Below are 19380 nucleotides of genomic sequence, written 5' to 3' on the forward strand. Positions count from 1 at the left end.
ATTTCATGACTACTGAGAACCTCAAATGGCAAATTACAGCTATTTCGATTAAAATTTGTAGCTAAAATTCCCAAAATACCGAAAAACGGGAGGTATCGATATATGGGGGCTATACCAAAACATGGATCTATGTTGACGGTGTTTGGTGGAAATGTTTCATGACTACTGAGAACCTCAAATGTCAAATTGCAGATGGTTCGGTTAAAAATTTTGGCTAAAATTCTAGCTAATTCGGTCTGCAAATGTGGCGAAGAACGTCAAAATACCTCAAATCCGGAGGTACCGTTATATGGGGGCTATACCAAAGAGTGGACCGATATAGCCCATCTTCGAACTTGACCTGCCTATGGAAAAAAGACCCTCGGATGCAAAATTTCAGCACTCTATCTCAATTATTGCGGACGCTAGAGTGATTACAACAGACGGACATGGCTAGATCGTCTTAGAATTTTATCCTGATCAAGAATATATATACTTTATAGGGTCGCAAATGATTAGTTCGATGTGTTACAAACGGAATAACAAACTTAATATACCCTCCATACTATGGTGGAGGGTATAAAAATGTTACATAGGCAGAGAATGATGATGACTTTTTGGGTATTCCTACTTCATTTTTACGCGTGCTAATAATTTAAAATAAAGAAGACAATAAACTGTTTACCTATCAAATTATTACCTGTCAAATTATCACCGAATTATAAACTAATATTACAAAAAATTTAGGACTTCTATGCTGTCCTAGTGCTTTGTATAAATCTCAAGAAATGTGGAAGTTTAGGGATCATTTATTGGTTAATGACATATTCGTCCTTAACGACCTAAATGTTTTAATTTATAAACTGAAGAAATGACCTTCACATGTTATAATGGAGACGGCCTAACTTAGAGGTACTTCGATATATTTATTTCAATTAAAATTGCAGTCATAGTTAAGGAGAGAGACTTTGCTAAGAAAATAGTTCACAATTATTTTTCTATTTTAATAAAAAGTTTCTCCTAAGAATCCATTTAAATACTGTCCTAATTTTTAAATAGACTGTAATGTAATCATGTTATCTTCTGCCATAGTTCCATTTATATAAAAACATCTCTACTCTTCTAAACTACTTTTGAAAGTTAAGAAAACTTAGAATTAGAACATCATAAATGGAACATGAATCGTGTGTGTGTCTTCGTGTGTGCAAATGTGTTTTGACAACTGACTTCTGCAAATGCATTTCTTTCTTTCAATTGAATTTCAAAAAGAGTTTTTGGTGTTAAGAAGTAAACTTTGTCATACTCATCTTTTACTTTTCATATTTTTGGTGTCCTACACTACAATGTTGTAGTATTATTCACTTGATTTTGCAGTTTGTAACTTTGCAATAATTACAAGTAGGAAAATTCTTTTCATTGACGCCTACTATGCGATAATCGGAATATTGTAACCCAACAAAAATAATCCTCCCAAAATAATGGGGTTTATAAGTGATTTTTGGCAGCCGTAACTACTTACAAATCCCCCTACTAACCCATTATTTTAACAAGGGCATGTCGCACTGAATTACTAGTTATTCTATGACTAGTTTAACTAGTTATTCCATGGCCACTGGAAGTTGAAAAATAAGCTATAAGCTAACTTTTTTCCATTTTTAAAACAGTGTAGGTGGAATTGTTTTCAATTCAATTCAATTCATATGTTTTATTCTACGTTTTTATTTCGCCCCCTGCTGGATTTGATCTTGTGAACTTCTGATTTTTAGCCGAACACACTACACACTAGGTCACGCAGACGAACATTAAGGGTTGTTTAAGCGCTTGCATGTGTACCACCAAAAAATACTCGGCCGGCGGTGAGCGTTGAACACACAATCCTCTGATTTGTAGTCGGACACACACGCTCTTTGCCACCGTATTCATAACTTAGTAAGGGGTAATATAAGTAGTTTTTTGTTTACATCACTTTGTAATGGTTTACACACTGACTAACGGATCCGAATTGTTGCTGGGAACATGCGGGCTATAACCTTTAATCTGGCTCGATGGGCTGTAACCACAAAGCAACTCAAGTCAATTTAGTGGGTTTGGCAGTGCAGTTTAAATGGTGTAGTGTGTCGAGCGGACCTGTGCCGCATGCTAGGCAGATGTTTTGCACGGTGTCATCAATCGTTGTCCTATAGGAATTTGTAATTTAGGCTACTTACTTACTTACATAGCTGGCCCATTACAAAACATTTGTTCAATAGGCCGAACTCAGAAAAGATCTCCATTTCTCTCTGTCTATTGCTTCTCTTTCTGGAATACCGCGCCTTGTCATCTCTTCATCCACTTGTTTGCGCCATCTATTCTTTGGTCTGCCAATTCTGCGTGCACCGCCAAGCGGCTCATATTTGTATGCCTTTTTAGCGGGTTCATCATCGCTCATTCTTATGATATGGGGCCTAGCCAACACAATCGTTGCATCTCAATACGTTAAACTATATTGATGTCGTTGTATAGCAGATACAGTTCTTGGTTCATGCGACGTCGATATTCACCGTCAACGCAAATCGGCCCGTAGATCTTTCGAAGAATTTTTCTCTCAAACACACCAAGCACTGCCTTATCTGCTTGCGCAAGTACCCAGGCTTCAGAACCATACATCAGCACGGGTAGTATCACTGTTTTGTAAAGCGTTATTTTTGTTTGACTAGATGTGGCTTTGTTTTTAAACTGCTTACTTAAGCCAAAGTAGCAACTGTTAGCCAATACAATTCTTCTTTTTAGTTCACAACTGATGTCGTTTGTTGTGTTTACGGCGGTGCCGAGGTATACGAAGTCTTTTACTATCTCAAAATTATAGGAACCAACGTCAACATTTGGCCCGATCTCTATGGACGCATTGCGCGTCGACACCATCAACTTAGTCTTCCCGCCGTTTACCGCCAGACCCACTTTAAGAGATTCTCCTTCGACCTTCATAAAGGTATCAGTTACTTCTTTTACTGATCGGTCCATGATGTCTATATCATCAGCATAAGCAAGTAACATGTGGCTATTTGTGTAGATTGTGCCACTTCTTTTGACGTTTGCCTCTCGAATAACCTTTTCCAGCAGGATGTTGAAAAGATCACACGAGAGACTGTCTCCTTGCCTGAAACCTCTTTTGGTACAAAATTCTTCGCAGAGGTTCTTTCCTATTTTAACTGAGGATCTCGTGTCAGTTAAAGTCATTTTACAAAGCCGAATGAGCTTTGCGGGGATACCAAATTCAGACATTGCTTGGAATACCTTTGAACGTAGCGGGCTGTCGAAGTCTGCTGTGTAATCGAAAAAAAGGTGGTAGGTGTCGATTTGAATCTCTTGGGTCTTCTCCAGGATTTGCCGCAGGGTAAATATCTGGTCAATGGTGGACTTGCCAGGACTTGCCCACTTTAGCAGATTTTCTTTCGACCTTCATAAAGGTATCGGTTACTTCTTTTACTGATCGTCCCATGATGTCTATATCATCAGCATAAGCAAGTAACATGCGGCTATTGGTGTAGGTTGTGCCACTTCTTTTGACGTTTGCCTCTCGAATAACCTTTTCCAGCAGGATGTTGAAGAGATCACACGAGAGACTGTCTCCTTGCCTGAAACCTCTTTTGGTACAAAATTCTTCGGAGAGGTTCTTTTCTATTTTAACTGAGGATCTCGTGTCAGTTAAAGTCATTTTACAAAGCCGAATGAGCTTTGCGGGGATAACAAATTCAGACATTGCTTGGAATACCTTTGAACGTAGCGGGCTGTCGAAGGCTGTTTTGTAATCGAAAAAAAAGGTGGTAGGTGTCGATCTGAATCTCTTGGGTCTTCTCCAGGATTTGCCGCAAGGTAAATATCTGGTCAATGGTGGACTTGCCAGGTCTAAAGCCGCATTGGTATGGCCCAATTATGTCGTTGACAATAGGCTTTGGTCGTTCGCACAATATCCCTGACACGATCTTGTAGGCAATCGGGAGTAGACTTATGCCCCTATGGTTAGAGTATAGAGTCTTATCTCCTTTCTTATGGACGGGGCACAGTATACTCAGGTTCCAATCATCGGGTACTCGTTCTTCCTGCTAGATGGTGCTAACTAGCTGATGAATACACATTATGAGCGTGTCGCCTCCGGTTTTGAACAGCTCGGCTGGTAAGCCATCGGCTCCTGCTGCCATATTATTCTTCAGCCGGTTTATTGCTGTCTTTATCTCATCTTGGCTGGGCGGTATACATTCAATACCATCATCTGGGATTGGATCTGTGGTATCTTCGTCGTCTTCGCTGGGTACCAAGAGGTTTGAAAAATGCTCTTTCCACTATCTGTATCAGTTACCAAATTAGCTTGCTGGTCCCTACAGGAGGAGGTGCCTGTACCAAAGCCATCAGTTCGATGCTTCATTCTTTGGTAGAATTTTCGGACTTCATTCTGGCTCTTGTACATCTCGATTTTTTTCACACTTCCGCTTTTCCATTTCTTTTTTTTCTTGCGGAAAAGACGTTTCTCCTCTCTCGTTTTCTCCCGATATCACTCTAGTGCGCTACGCGTTGCTACGGATTGTAAAGTATCCCTATACGCCGCATTTTTCTCTTCGGTAGCAGCACGACACACCTGATCATACCATGGATTCCTTGGTGGAGGTCTCTGGTGTCAAAGTATTGATTTTGCGGCTGTTTGCATGGAGTGGGCAATACTTTACCATTGCGCTGATATATTATCGGGATGAGGAGTGCTTTGATTAAGCAATTGGGCTAGTTGAGTGGAATATGCTGTGGCTATCTGTTCTGATTGCAGCTTACCGATGTCTAACTTTCGTGTTGTGTCTGTTCGTACTTTGTTTGCTACGTTTAAACGGCTGCGTACCTTTGCTGCAACTAGGTAGTGGTCCGAGTCTATGTTTGCTCCTGGGAACCAGCGCACATCCAACACGCTCGATGAATGTCTTCCATCTATCACAAGGTGATCAATTTGATTTCTTGTTTTCTGATCTGGAGACAGCCATGTGCCCTTATGGATGTCGAGATGTTTAAATCTGGTGCTGCTAACTACCATGTTTTTTGCAGCTGCGAACTCTATCAGCCGCATGCCATTGTCAGATGTTTCATTGTGGAGACTGAATTTTCCGACTGTTGGGCCAAAGATATTTTCCTTTCCAATTTTGGCATTAAAATCGCCTAGAATGATTTTAATGTCATGGGCAGGTTAACGGTCATATGTTTCTTCTAAGCGCTCATAAAATATATCTTTGGTCTGTTCGTCCTTGTCTTCAGTGGGAGCATGAGCGCAAATAAAGCTAATGTTCAAGAATTTTTCTTTTATTCGAATTGTAGCAAGTCTTTCATTCACGGGTGTGAAGCTGGAGACTAGGTGTTTTTTTGATCTCCGACCAACTACAAATCCGCAACCAAACTCATGCTTTATATCATGACAGCTATAATACAGTGCGTCACCTTTAGGTGTTGTTGTGGCGCCTTTCCCGTTCCATCGTATTTCCTGTATGGCAGTAATGTCGGCCTTGTACTTTTCAAGTACATCTATATAATTTGGGCTAGCTAAGTGTAAGTGTATATTTCGCCCTCTTCAAGAAAATTGAGGGCGGTTTAGTCGTCCCAGTCCTTAGTTTTGTCTGGTTTATGTGTTGCACGAAATCTATTATTTCTATATTTTCGTGACTTTTTTTACTAAAAGTAATTCACGAAATAGAACGAAGTGCAGTTGGAGTCCTTGTCGAAATTTGAACTGGTGTTTGAATAGCATCTTTGGCATAGAATATTTTGCTGGTCACGTAAATGTTCTCAGTTTGGAATTCACTTATATTCGGGAACCTCACTGGCACCGCATAGTTACCACAGACTGACATCTCGCTTTATATGTGGTCAACAAAGTTTCTTTATCTGTACCCCAAGTTCTGCCGGCTAAGGACTTGAGGATCTTGTTCTTGCAACTCAGTTTGTCGCAGATAGATGCGGACGACCTGAACATGCTGTCGAATGTGGCCCTTAGGATATTGGGGAAATTTATGGTCGAAAGTCTGCTACCATCGACCATGACATTGAACTCAGTGCTCACTCCTGCAGTCCATGTGATGAACAGAGTGGCCGTAGATTTAGTGCCAGATATACACATATCAAAGTCATTGGTTTGTAGGGAAACACCTAGTCGTTCAAGTATCCCTAACCTCCTTTTTCATGTTTATGAATTGCATGTAAGTTATAACAACATTACTGCTGTCTGACTTAACTGACTGCCTGGATGACTAGCTGCTTGACTAACTGAATAAAAAGGCTTAAGAAAATTGTTTAAGTGTGTAAATATTTGTGCAACAATTTGTTGCCACCATAATCTCTTTTTGCTTAAAAAACAACAACAGCAGCAAAGTGAAAGACATGTTGTCAACTGCATGCATTGGTACTCATGGTTGGTTAAGTTTCTTCTTACACCACTTCTTTTCCGTTTCCGTTTACAATGACATACATTCAAGTCAAGTTACACAGGGACAGATTGCTATCAAAAAGAACGAACGAAAAAACAGAATATGTTTTACTTCGTAAACTTACCCATACATATGTGAATTGTAAACAAAAATCATAACAGTTTCAGTTGGGTGTGAGTGCGAGTGTCTGTTTTACGAAAAATAAACATCATCAGTGGCATCATCATCATCATCGTCAACATCATCTTTGGAATTCTAACTTAGAATTTCTAAGTTAACTCCTTCTTATGCTTATCATGGAGGCTCATCATTTATCCGTTTGAACGAAAAAAGATAAATAGAACGCTAAACCAAAATAATCAGCACCATAAACTCAAACTTTTTTAACTTGGTAGGGGAGAAGTATTGTCATAAAGCAGTTCCTTGTTCTATTTGCCTTAACCTGCAATGTAAATGTATGTTTGCCAGTTGGTAAGGTTGTTTGTTTTTATATGAATGTGTGTGTATATCCTCGTATTTACTTAAGTGCAGTTGGCATAAGAGGATTATCTGAGTTCGAAATAACAACGAGAAAGAGAAAACATTGGGATAATGTAAAAAGCGTTGAAAAGTTGAAGTGTTACAAAATTTCTATTGTATTTTGAGAAAAACTTTATTCTGCCAATTTGAAAAGTCGTTAACTTGGAGAGTCAGTCTGTCAGATTTACACCATGTCAGCCGTTTTTTGAAGTGTTGATATAATTTTTGTGTGACTGCTTCAGTTGCTGTTTGCTGCGATAAGTGTTCCATAAAAGGATTTGTAATCCTTGAAAAAATGTTTTTCTACTCTTTATCATCATCTCCCTCATTTGAAAGGTTAAGAATGAGTATGCTGTTAATAATTCAACAGTATTATAAAATTTACTTTTGGGTTGATTTTTGTTCTTGTTGTTGTTAACTTATTATAAATGATGTTAAATTTAATTGGTTTATTGGAGTTGTGGAATTTGTTTTTTGTTGGAAGAAAATATTGTTCAAATGTGTAATGTGAATGAGTCTTTGGATTTTTTTCGAGAAACTTTTTGTTCTTATACACGAAAACCCTAGGTATTCTAAGCAAAGACCTTATGGTCTTCTAAACGAAGACTTTATTGTCTTCTATGAAAAGGCTTCAAGGTCTTCAATGACAATAATTCATTGTCTTCTATAAGAAGATTTCAAAACCTTCTATATGAAGATCTCGTGGTCGTCTGAAAGATGAGTTTATGGGCAACAGTAAGGCCTTCTTCATGAAAGATCTCGTGGTCTTCAATAAAAAGATCTCATGGCCTTCTACAACACACAGAGAAGAGATATTGTTGGAACAATCATATTCTAAGAACAAAATAGTATATTTTAAAAATCTGAAAATATATATGGTTTTTCAACCATATATTTTTTATTAGGGAACATGATGACACAAAATATATTGTTGCGCCAACAATACATATTTTAAGAATTTTAAAATACACTATTTTGTTCTTAGAATATGATTGTTCCAACAATATTTTTTCTCTGCGTGAATAACACATCATGGTCTTCTATAAGAAGACCTCAAAGTCTTCTATAAAAAAGTCAAAAGTTCAGCTATCAGAAGGACTCATGTTTTATAAACAGACTTCGTGGTATTCTATAGGAAGAATTAATTGTGTTCTATACGAAGTTCTCATGGTCTTCTTTAAGAATACCTCATGGTATTTTATAAGAAGACCTCATGGTCTTTTAAAGAGTACTCCTGATCTTCTATACGAGGTGTTCTTTACAAAGACTTTATATTCGTCTATAAGAAAACGTATGGTCTTCTACAAGATGTCGGTATGTTCTTCTATAAGACGACCTTATGGTCTTCTATCAAAAGCCCTTCTGGTATTATTTAAGAGGACCTTATGTTCTTCAATACGAAGACATTATGATCGTCTATATAAACCCCTCTTTCTTATTGAAGACCATAAGTTCTTCTTATATAAGTCCATAAGGTCTTCGTATAGAATACTATAAGGTATTTTTATAGTAGATTGCCAAGTCCCCTAATAGAAGAGGAATATGCAGGATCGAAAGGTCTTCTAGTAGAAGATCATGAGACATTCTTATAGCAGACATTAAGATATTGCTAAAGAAGTTCATGAGGTATTCGTATTGAAAATCAAGAGGGTTTTTTTAATTTAAGTTGATTTACTTATATTCGTAATAAATATACATTAGTATATAAGTGAATTAACTAAAAAAAATATATATACACCCCTCTTGATTTTCAATACGAAGACCTCATGAACTTCTTTAGCAATACCTTAATGTCTGCTATAAGAATGCCTCATTGTCTTCTACTAAAAGTCCTTACGATCCTGCATATTCCTCTTCTATAAGGGGACCTAGTAATCTACTATAAGAAGACTTTATGGTATTCTATAAGAAGACCTTATGGTATTCTATAAGAAGACCTTGTGGACTTCTATAATTAGTTCTTATGGTCTTCAATAAGAAATACAGATGACCTAATGGTCATCTATAAGAAGACCTTATGAACATTCATAAGTAGACATTATTGTCCTTCATTAGGAGACCTTGTGGCCTTGTATAATACGATTTTATAGTCTTCTATGGTTTTCTTTAAGAATACCTTGTGACTTTTATAAGAAGACGTTGTGGTCTTCTGTAAGAAGACTTTATGGTCTTCTATAAAAAGGCTTTACGGTCCTCATGCACCTCATGCACGTAGAGAAGAGCTATTGTAGGAGCAATCATATTCTAAGAACAAAATAGTATATTTTAAAAAACTGAAAATATATATGGTTGGTGCAACAATATATTTTGTCTCATTATGGTGCCAGACACAAAAAATATGGTTGAAACAACAATATATATTTTCAGGTTTTTAAAATACGCTATTTTGTTCTTAGAATATGAGTGCCACTACAATATCCCTCCTCTGCGTGTGGTCTTCCTCAGAAGCCCTCATGTCCATCTATAGGAAGACCACATGGTCTTCTTTAAGAAGATCTCTTGATAGTCTAGAAGAATTCTTCATTGTCGTATTGAGGGTATACACAGGCTTAACTCTCTTTAGCCCCTTTATACACTTTAATACGCTAAAAATTGTGTATCATCGAAATAATCGTTTTAGAACCCAAATATGTTTGGACAAAATCGGTTTCAGATGTTTTGGAGTTGATTTAACCATGTCCGACAGTCTGTCTGGCTTGTACGCACGATAACACTGAAACGGATCGTCCGATTTCGTTAAGATTTTGGGTATCATAATATTTTGTCCAAACTTAGTCTAGGTTTGAAGATAGGCAATATAAGTGCACTCCTTCCGGTACCTCCCCAACAAAAGTTCAAAATTTTTCGCTAAAATGGCGCGCACGAAGGGAAGGGAAATAACGGCTTAAAAGCTCCAAATAATCTGCGTAGTACGTAAGATAACCTTCGAAGGGAGAGACCGATTTGGCCCAAACGTTGATCAATTCTATCGTAAAACTGTTTCGGGTACCTCGCACATAAAGTTTGAAAACGGTCCTGTTTAAGGACTCGTCTGGGATAGTTTTTAAATTGTTGGTACGTTGTGTATGCGGAACGGATCGAAAGATTTCGTTAAGATTTTGGGTATCGTAATATTGTGCCCAAGCTTAGTTTAGGTTTGAAGATAGGCGGTATAAGTGCACTCCTTCCGGTACCGCCCCAACAAAAGTTCCAAAATTTTCATTAGAATGGTGCGCACAATAACTCTCGAAGGGAAGGTAAATACGGCCCAAAAGCTCCAAAAAGGCCTGCCGGCTCCAAATAATCTGGGTAGTAGTAAGATAACCCTCGAAGGGAGAAACCGATTTGGCCCACACGTTGTACATCGTATTAATACTTCTGTATCGTTAAACTTTTTCGGGTACCTCCCACATAAAGTTTGAAAACGGTGCTGTTTAAGGACTCGTCTGGGATCGTTTTTAAATTGTTGGTATGTTGTGTGCGGAACGGATCGATAGATTTCGTTAAGATTTTGGGTATCGTAATATTTTGTCCAAGCTTAGTTTTGGTTTGAAGATAGGCGGTATAAGTGCACTCCTTCCAGTACCTCCCCAACAAAAGTTCAAAATTTTTCGCTAAAATGGTGCGCACGATAACTCTCGAAGGAGAAGGGAAATAACGGCCCAAAAGTTCCAAAAAGGCCTGACGGCTCCAAATAATCTGGGTAGTACGTAAGATAACCCTCGAAGGGAGAAACCGATATGGCCCAAATGTTGTACATCGCATTATTTCTTTGATTATGTCCAACTGTATTGTAAAACTTATTCCGGTAAGTTTGAAACAGTGCAGTTTAAGGACTCGTCTGGGATCGTTTTAAAATGTTTTCAACATGTTGTGTATGCGGCCCTAGTTATAATAATAATAATTGTTCCACAAACATCCCGGAAGGGACAAGGGAGACTTCTCTCATAGCAATGAGTGCAGCCTGATTCATATTAGCGCAATGATATGGGACCTACAGTTTATCGCCGAGTCCGAACGGCGAGTCCTAAGACACCACTTGCAGATAAGTTTAACATGGCTGAAATACTCAGAAAATGTCGCCAACAATGAGTATTTCAGCAATGGGGTATTTTGCCACCGTTGAAAAATGTTTGATGTTGTTGGCCGAGGAATCGAACCCACGACCTTCAGCGTACAAGGCGGGTGTGCATACCATTGCACCACTGTGGCACCCACGCAACCCTAGTTACGACCGTACAAAATACCCTATAGACGTTAGAAGTATTGTGTTTACTTCTTTTCTTTAGGTCCGAAGCTGATGATACTTTCTTCCTTGTTACCAGTTTTTATACCCTCAGCATTTATGCTAACACTTTCATACGGCCAAAATGTGTACCTCCGACACAAAATTTCGGAAAAGTTCCGTTTAAGACCTGCTTGCTAAACGCTTTATTATTTATTGTAACAAATTGTATTCATTGCCCTCATTACGACGGTACACGTTTTATTAGGGGCAAATCCAAACTTTCGGAGAAAATAGACTCGCAGGTGTAAAATACCCCTATGACACCATGTGTAGTGGTTGGAGCACACGATAACTCTCATACGGATCTATTCATTCGGTCCAAAAGTTGTTAATATTTTGTACGGACTTATTTTCAGTTGGAAAATGAGCCATATCGCTCCAATCCTTTAGGTATCTCCCCCACAAAAGTTCAAAACTTTTCACTAACTCTCGAAGGCACCGATTTGACCAATACTTTGTACATCGTATTATTTCTACGAGACATAGATCAGGTTCTAATATGGACTATATACGATAACTCCTTCGGGTACCTCCCACAAAACATGTCGGAATAAGTGAAGTTTAAGGCCTGCTTTGATCTTTGTTGTAGCAACTTGTATTCGCTACCCCTATTACGACGGTACAAGTTTTTCAGGGGCGGTACAAGTTTCCTTAGAAAATAGCCCGAAAGCTGTAAAAACCGCTATGACACCATGTCTAGTAGCTGGAGCGCACGATAACTCTCGAACGGATCAGCCCATTCGCTTCAAAATTTGGCCTTCATAATATTTTGTCCAAACTTAATTAAAGGTCGAAAATGGGCACTACCGGTGCGTACCTGCAAATTAACACAGGCTGAGGGTATATCTCTGTTGGCAAAGCCGACTTATAATTTTTTACTAATTTAGAACAAAACTGTTCAAGATGTATGAACAATTTTCAGGTCACAAGGAAAAATCGTTTTGCTTCTTTAAAGTGCAATTGAAGTACATTCCTCGAACAATTCATTCTGCGAATAAATATGTATGTACATATGTATGTTAATATTCTTTTTCTAGTTGGCGTTTGACTAAATCCTTGCTGACAACACTGCCTTTAAAATGTGTGGCATATTTTTTTTCAGTCATCATGATTATTAGGCGTATTATCCTTGCTTTTCATTCTACAAGGAATAGCACAAAAAATTCACTTACACCACATGTGGTGTGAATGTGAGAAGATTCAAGTTTACAGTTAACAGTAACAGCAGTCGTCATCTTTATCCTATTTGGATAACAGTTGGTGTTAAGCTGTTAAAAAGTAGAAAAAGAAGAAGTATTTCAAAGTGGTGGTGTTTGGTGTTGAAGACGCTTAGAATGCTGGTGATAAATGTGTAGTATTAAGACAATGATGGTGGATGACATAGCGGGTGGAGGAGGGTTTTTAAAAAGTTAACAACCTGGTTACATATTAGCTTCATTATTTCTTTTGCTGCAATATCTACGGCATTTAAGGCTTTAAGAAATGTTGGAACATTTACATATAGGTTGACTGAATTGATTCGAATTCAACCTCGACCTCGAATTTGGAGGAGATTTATTAAAATGTTAAAAATTTTGTGGCTGAAATACATAGGCTTAGGTCTAGGGAATACATTTAATGACTATTCTAACCATTACAAATGTAAGGCCTTTGCTAGCAGTTCCTTCTAGATCTTTGAAAGATCTTCTTTGTTTAAAAGGAACTTTAAAAAGTCGTCTATCATTTTAGTAGGTCGTCTGTATATAGAACCAGTTTGTTAGTTTAGTGGCGCCCAATTTGGGGCACGGTGTATTTAAGGGCTTAGTTCTACCAGAAATGTATCTTATCCATGTAAGAAGTACTTTTCAACATATTAGAAATATTCTTTGGGACATTGGCGTGAACTATAATTTACATCGTACTTCCTCAGACAAAAAAAAAAAAAAGAATAATTTATACAATGACCAATAAGGATTTTGGAGTTCTTTTACACATCCCATGGCCAACATGACATGAGTCACTTTGCAAAATATGTGTGTTTTTTCTTTCAATTCAGCCATCTATCAAGCTACCATTCATCGACACATGCATATTTCATTGGACATTTGCCACAATTATTCGCTTTACTAAATTTCTTGTTTACTCCTTTGGGATAATTATTAATTTGCCTCCATTATTTTCCCGGTTTTTAATACAAAACAGCTATAAATTTGCCACCAAAGAAATAAAGAAAGAAAATCCTCCTTAAACAAACTCCACATGTCTCCACAATGATGCATGAATGATTTCTCATGTGTAACTCTTTCTTCACCCTGACTGAAAGGAAGACAGATTATTGACAGCTGTCAGTTTGTTTTTTTCTTCTACAAAAGGATTTCTTTCAATTCAATCACTTATTTGCCCTCTTTTACTCCTTTCATTGCTAGATTTCAATATTTTATGTGCCTTGTTTTTAAGGTCAATGATTTTTCTTTCAAATCGTTTCTAGTTCGTTGAAGATGGTGGGGGCGGCGGCAAACGGAAAGCGAGCAACCTCATAATATTTTTGTTACTCTTTTTCCATTCCATTTTGTAAAAATCAAATGTCGAATTGATTATTTATGACACAAGAACACGTATGGAAAATATTAACGATCCATGTATAGATTGAATTGAATTTTTATAACGTCACACCATTCTTGTAGCAATACAAACATGCGTATTAGTATATGTAAGTGTGTATGTTACGGGTGTGTGATTGTATGGAATCTTGAAAAAATAAAACTGAAAATAAGACACGTCGTTGGTGAGGTTGATGATGATGATGACGAGTTTGATGCATTCAATAGTGTTGACAGCTGTTAACATATGTCAAATTGACATGCAAAAGAAACGTTTCGTTCATTCGCTTCTTACATGATAATGATTTTGATGTGAGTTTAATACAAAAGTATTGGCATTTTTGTGGAAAATTTTGCGGAATTGTTGTGTTACATCAAATTAGCAAAATTACTTTCACTTCACACTTGACTGCAAATTCGAGTAGAGCAATTATTGTCGCTTCCATAATTTCTTAGTTTAGTGGCGCCCAATATGGGACTCGGTCCGAAGTTCATGCTGCAACACTGATCTACAACATGGTAAAAATGTGAACAACTATGTCTCATTTTAACCATGTTGTAGTTATATTTTAAAGCGTAGCGTAACGGCCTTAGTTCTACCAAGAGTGTATCTTGATCGTGGAGAAATTCGAATGGACATATTTCAACGACTTGGAAGCCCTTATCTATGGAAAATCTTTTGAAAGGTCCTCTTTTTTAAAAGTCTTCTATAAACTGAATATTTTTAAAAGATCGTCTCTAGACAACCTTTTGAAATATCTTCCTTTTATAGACAAATTACATCCTTAATAATGCCCTTATAATCGCCTTCTGTCTATTAAATAACTTTTGAAGGTCCTCTGTATATAGAAGACAACTTTTTGATAGGTCTTCTGTCTAGAGAATATATTTTTATGTGTGTTTTGACCTCTTAACGTCTGTCTTCTGTACAAATGGAAGAACTTTAGAAACATCTTCGTCTAGGTATTTAAAAGGTGTTCTGTCTATAGAAATACGTTTAAGGTGGCTTTTGTATATACCATCAGTTTGTTACTTTAATGGCGCTCAATGTGCGGTATGTTATATTTAAGCGCTTAGTTGTACGAGAAATGTATCAGATCCATGAAAAAGGACGTATGAATATAACCAAGGACTCTAAAAGCCCACACAACCAAAGTTGTGTGGGCTTTTGATCATCTGCTTATGGAAGCTTTCTAAAGAAGACGTTTTAGGGGTCTTCTGCTTATAGATCTTTAAAAAAGGTATTGTGGCTATGGAAGACTTCCTCATAGGGTCTTCTGTACAAATGGACGACTTTAACAAACGTGTTTTCTTATGTCATTGGAAAGAATTCTGTCTATGGAAGAAACTTTCTTCTATTTTGAGGATATAGAACTAGTGTCTTAGGTAAAATCGTCCAATTCCGGGCTTTGTTTCATTAAGCTCTTAGTAAAATCAGAAAGTTATATGGTCCATGGAAGAAGTGCTTATGAATATCGAAAACTGTTCTGTTTACACACTACCACCTTTTGGATGCTCTATTACCTATGGAAACCTTCTGTAGAATACATTTTAAGGGTCTTTTGTCTATAGATTTTTAGAAAGGTCCTCAGGCTATGGAAGACTTTTTACAGGTCTTCTAGCTATACAAGCTATTTTGAAAGGTTTTTTTGTGTAAAACCTTTGCTATTATAATGGCTCCCAACGTGGGACCGTTTAGATCGTCCAGAAATAGTTAAATTAATGGTATTCTGCCTACGGAAAACCGTCTTTAGACGAAGATTTAGTTTTCGGCCTATAAAGACCTTTAACAAATTCTTTTGCCCTCACTTGGAAGATATTCTGTCCATACACGATATTTTTTCTGTCTTCAAAGGTCCTGTTGTACGATCTTCCAAGAAATGAAGTCCTTTTGACAGGTCTTCTGGCCGCTTAAGATTTTCTTAAGGGTATTCAGGCTATAGAAGAAGATCCGTCTCGTTCTATTGAATATCAATTCAACTATCTTCTACCTAAACAAGAACGTTTGGAAGATCGTCTGTCGATAGAAAACATTTTTATATGTTTCTGTCTTCCGAAGACCTTTTAAACGATTTCTTCACAGTAGAAAACTTCGAACAGTCTTTTAAAGATGTAGCTACTGTTTGAAATGTCTAATGAGTAATAGGAGTAATATGATAGGTGCCGAGGTAGAAAAATTATAGGAACCAACGTCAACAGTTGGCCCGATCTCTATTGACGCATTGCGCGACGACACCATTAACTTTGTCTTCTCGCCGTTTACCGCCAGACCCACTTTAGCAGATTCCCTTTCGACTTTTTCAAAGGTATCAGTTACTTCCTTCACCGATCGACCTATGATGTCAATGTTATCGGCATAAGCAAGTAACATATGACTGTTTGTATATATTGTGCCACTTCTTTTCACCTTCGCATCTCATATGACCTTTTCCAGCAGAATGTTGAAAAGATCACACAAGAGGCCATCACCTTGTCTGAAACTTCTTTTGGTACCAAACTCTTCGGAGAGGTTTTTTCCTATTTTAACTGTGGAGCGAGTATCAGTTAATGTCATTCTACAAAGCCGGATGAGCTTTGCAGGGATACCAAATTCAGACATGGCTTGGAATACCTTTGAACATAGGGGGCTGTCCAAGGCTGCTTTGTAATCGACAAATATTTGGTACGTGTCGATCTGCATCTCTTGGGTTTTCTCCAGGATTTTCCGCAGGGTAAATATCTGGTCAATGGTGGATTTGCCAGGTCTAAGGCCGCTTTGGTTTGGCCCAATTATTTCATTGACCATAGGCTTTAGTCGTTCGCACATTATCCCTGACTCTCTCTTGTAGGCAATAGGGAGAAGACGTATGCCCTTATAGTTAGAGCATACAGTCTTATCTCCCTTCTTGTGGACATGACACAGGATGCTCAGGTTCCAATCGTCGGGTACTCGTTCTTCCTGCCAGATGGTGCTAACTAGCTGATCAGCTGATTGAACAACTCGGCTGGCAAGCCATCGGCTCCTGCTGCCTTACTATTCTTCAGCCGGTTTATTGCTGTCTTTATCTCATCCTGGCTGATAAATGTCTTCCATCTATCACAACGTGATCAATTTGATTATTTGTTCTTTGATTTGGAGACAGCCAGGTGCCCTTATGGATATCTAGATGCTTAAATCTGGTACTGCTAACTACCATGCTTTTTGCAGCCGCAAAGTCTTCAGCCTCATACCATTGTAAGATGTTTCACTGTGAAGACTGAATTTCCCGACTGTTGTGCCAAATATGTTCTCCTTTCCAATTTTGGCATTAAAATCGCCTAGAATAATTTTAATGTCATGGGCAGGGCAACGGTCATAAGTTTCTTCTAAGCGCTCGTAAAATATATCTTTGGTCTGTTCGTCCTTGTCTTCAGTAGGAGCATGAGCGCATTTACTGAGGTGAAGTTGGAGACCAGATGTTTGAATCTCCGACCAACTACAAATCCGCAACCAAACTCATGCTTTGTGTCATCGCAGCTATAATACAGTGCGCCACCTTTAGGTGTTGTTGTGATGCCTTTCCCAATCCATCTTATTTCCTGTATGGCAGTGATGTCGGCCTTGTACTTATCAAGTACATCTGCCAATGCGTAAACTGCACCTTCTTTATAAAGAGTGCGAACATTCCAGGTGCAGAATCGCAGATCATGGTCCTGAAAATGTTTGCTGACTTCGTAAATTTTAGAGGGGTTTGTTTTTTCTTTTCTTTCGTTTTTTCACAGTAGGCCGCTTTTTCTGGGGGAGGGTTACTAACCCGACGCCTAAACCCAAGTTATAACGTTCTTATGGGTGAACGCGTGGCACATGTTAGCTCACTACCTTTAACGGGTGTTAAAGGCAGCTCCCCAGGTGACACCACAGGGAGGTGAGTGCCCACTTGAGATGAAAGAGGGACCAAGATAAATCCTGGGCTTTGCCATGTTAAAGCCGGTCAGGACCGTTCTTTGGTATCTTACATCCCCTGCGTCACCCAAGATCTTTAGGCAATAGTACGGTACGAGTATTTTGACTGTGGAATAAATTTCTTAGCTTTATGACGTGAAGCACTGCACGTCTAGACGTTTGTTTCTTTTTTGAAAGTATTTTGTCCATGGATAGAACAAATGTAGTCTCCGCCTCTACTTTGACATTTGCATGATTCCATTTTTTGATACAGAATCTTTCGAAAATTATCACAAGAAAACTTGTAAAATGAGTAGCTTTAAAGAAAATTTGTTGGTGGTCAATGAGAGCTATAATTGTAACTCAATGACATATACGATTAGATATAATTAAAGCACTTATTATCCATCAACAAACATTAACATTTATTTTTATGGATTGGATAGTTGTCTGGAAGGTTCCTTAAAAGAATCTACGATTTTAGGTTTAATACTCAAACATATTATTTCAACCCCATGTTGGGCGCCACTTTTTCATATCATGATTCAATTTATATTCTATTATCACATATTTCGAATGTATGTATATAACATTGCATGTAAAGCTACCACAATCCCTTCTTGCAATGAATCTTTTAATCCCCCTTATCACCACCTGTATTTACATGAAATGAAGAATCACCTTGTGGACAAATTTGAATGATTTGCCATAATATTTTGAATTTTAAACTTTATACCTTGAATTGTCTATGAATTGTAACTTATATTAATAGATTAAGTATATTGAAGTATCACTGTAGCTTTAAGTATATGAATTGTTATATTAGTACTTAAGCTTATTGTGAATTTGTATTAAGTAGTGAGTACTCTCGTCAACTACATATTTCTAGTACTAAAAACTTAACGAATTAACACAAGCTAAGGTTCATAGAATTTAAAAGCCACCATAGAACTTCACTTGTAAATCAATATCCAAAGGGTGAGCATCAAATCTCTTTCTCTCTTCTCTATCTCTTCTCTTTTTATATTTAAATAAACAGAAGCTACGTTTTATAACGTTTTTGGAAATTTCCCTTCTTTTTATTTCATGGTCATCATCTATCATCATCATCTGCACAATATTATTTCTCTTTGGGAGAGAAATAATATTGCACAAAATTCGTAACATTAGATACAGTCCACTTTAAAGGTCGGATTCCTGTTGGTTGCCGTTTTCCTTACATATTGATTTGGAATCCCCCTCTCCACTCATTTTTATTCATGGTCCTCCGTAACCGTTCACAAAGAAGCAGTGATCTTTTGTTATAAACAGCAACAACTATGAGGTAACTTCATCATACTTCTCGTACATACATTTATTCCTGCGGTTCGGTAAGTGATACAACTTTTTTATTATTCTCCCCATAAGTGAAGTGATAGCCAAGCACAAAACATAGTGAAAAAAAATCAGTGAAAAAAAAAATATACATATATATGTACATACATCCCAAACGAGCGAAAATCAATAACTCATAAAATTAACGAAAAGAATTGCAATATTTTACAAGAATATATATGTACATACATACATACCTGCATGTTCAAGTGACTTGTGTTTGGCTAAGCATAAAAAAATAACATATTAAACTAACAACAACAAGGCATACATCAGAAAAAATATTACAGTGAGTGCAAAAAGAAAGTGTCAAACGTAGAAAATTAA

The 19380-nt window shown here is 37.5% G+C and overlaps 1 protein-coding gene across 1 annotated transcript in view; it reads left to right on the forward strand.

The window, feature by feature from the left end:
• Positions 1-19380, forward strand: part of LOC141395461 (kinesin-like protein CG14535) — a 212562-nt gene that overhangs the window by 103772 nt on the left and 89410 nt on the right. The gene's annotated exons all lie outside the window — the stretch shown is intronic.

The sequence above is a fragment of the Musca autumnalis genome, unplaced genomic scaffold (assembly GCF_047663935.1).
Source record: "Musca autumnalis isolate F117 unplaced genomic scaffold, ASM4766393v1 scaffold_2, whole genome shotgun sequence".
NCBI lineage: Eukaryota > Metazoa > Arthropoda > Insecta > Diptera > Muscidae > Musca > Musca autumnalis.